The 1,695-nt window shown below is 40.5% G+C and overlaps 1 pseudogene; it reads right to left on the bottom strand.

Annotated features, from left to right (window-relative positions):
• Positions 1-279: 279 nt before the first annotated feature.
• LOC147374713 (small ribosomal subunit protein eS6 pseudogene) lies at positions 280-1,101 on the bottom strand (annotated as a pseudogene).
• Between the last annotated feature and the right edge of the window lie 594 nt (positions 1,102-1,695).

Genomic DNA, 1,695 nt, shown 5'->3' with positions numbered 1-1,695 from the left:
TTCTTTGTCAGTTGTTTTGTTTGCTATTGTTTTTTCCCATTCTGAGTTCTGTCTTTTCACCTTGCTTATAGTTTTCTTCATTGTGTAAAAGCTTTTAAGTTTAATTAGGTCCCATTGTTTGTTTTTGTTTTTATTTCAGATGCTCTGGGAGGTGTGTCGTAAGGGATCTTGCTGTGACTTATGTCGGCGAGTATTCTAAGTTTTCCTCCAAGAGTTTTATAGTTTCTGGTCTGACATTTAGATTTTTAATCCATTTTGAGTTTATTTTTGTGTGTGATGTTAGAAAGTGTTCTAGTTTCATTCTTTTTTTTTTTTTTTTTGATGTCTGATCGTATTTATTTGTTACTCTTAGAACATCTCATTTTTGGCTGGACTCAGATTTAGAAGTAGAAGCTCTCAGAGAGGACAGCGTCCGTCTCTTGGCAATCTGTTCCTGCCATTTTTCTTTGGCGTCCTTCATTCTCTTGGCCAAAAGTTTAGCATATTCTGCAGCCTCTTTATTTTTCTTAGTACGCTGTTTCTTCAGAGCAATATGCTGGCATTTGTGTTGCAGAACTCGTGGAGTCACGAGATGCTGAATCTTGGGTGCTTTAGTCCTAGGTTTCTTACCGTCTTTGTTTAGGGCTTTCACACAACATACTGGCAGACACCATCTTTAGAGAGACTGAGAAGTTTGCGGATGCTGCTAGCTCTTTTGGGACCCAGACGATGAGGCACTGTAGTATCAGTGAGTCCAGGAATATCCTTCTCCCCTTTTTTCACAATGACCAAATTGAGAACACTCAGATTGGCATCCACAATGCAACCCCATACGGATTTGTGCTTTCTCTCTCCAGTCCTCCTTGGTCTGTAACAGGCATGCCCCTTACTCAGTAGCAGGAGAACTCGGCCATGGATCAAGACACCCTGCTTCATGGGGAAACCCTGCTTATCGTTCCTGCCACTGATTCGGACCACATAACCCTTCCATTCTTCATGCAGAGCGTCACCAGCAACTTCTGTGGCCATATGCTTCTCATAGAAGGTACGAAGTTTTCACTCATCGTCCACTTCAATGAGTTTCTGGCAGCCAGTGGCCGGAAAAGAGATGCTTAGCTTCATTCTGAAGTAGCTGACAGCCTCCAAGGCACCACGAAAAAGAGCTAGTTTCATTCTTTTATATGTAGTTGACCAGTTTTCCCAGCACAGCTTGTTGAAGAGACTGTCTTTATAAATCTGGAGCCTGTCATACAGAGAGAAGCCAATCATAGAGAGAAAAACAAATACTGTATATTAATGCATATATATGGAATTTAAAAAGACAGTAACAATGATCCTACATAAAGGGAAGCAAAGGAGACACAGATGTAAGGAACAGACTTTTGATCTCAGTGGGAGAAGGCAAGGGTGGGATGATTTGAGAGAACAGTATTGAAACATGTACATTACCATATGTAAAATAGATGGGGAACCCAAAGCCAGAGGGACAACCCAGAAGGATAGGGTGGGGAGGGAGGTGGGATGTCAGTTCAGGATGGGGGGACAACTGTATACCTGTGGATGGTTAATGTTGATGTATGGCAAAAACCATTACAATATTGTAAAGTAATTATCCTCCAACTTAAATAAAATTTTAAAAAGAAATTCAAATAAATAACTAGAACTCATTAAGCTTAGTGAGGAAGCATGGAGAAAGTTGAGTTAGGTTGAAAACTA

Source organism: Bos grunniens, chromosome 4 (genome assembly GCF_055505025.1).
Source record: "Bos grunniens cultivar Pamir isolate PY7600 chromosome 4, Bosgru_T2T1.0, whole genome shotgun sequence".
Taxonomy (NCBI): Eukaryota; Metazoa; Chordata; class Mammalia; order Artiodactyla; family Bovidae; genus Bos; species Bos grunniens.
Note: the sequence above shows the minus strand (reverse complement) of the source record. Positions and strands in the feature narration are given on the sequence as shown.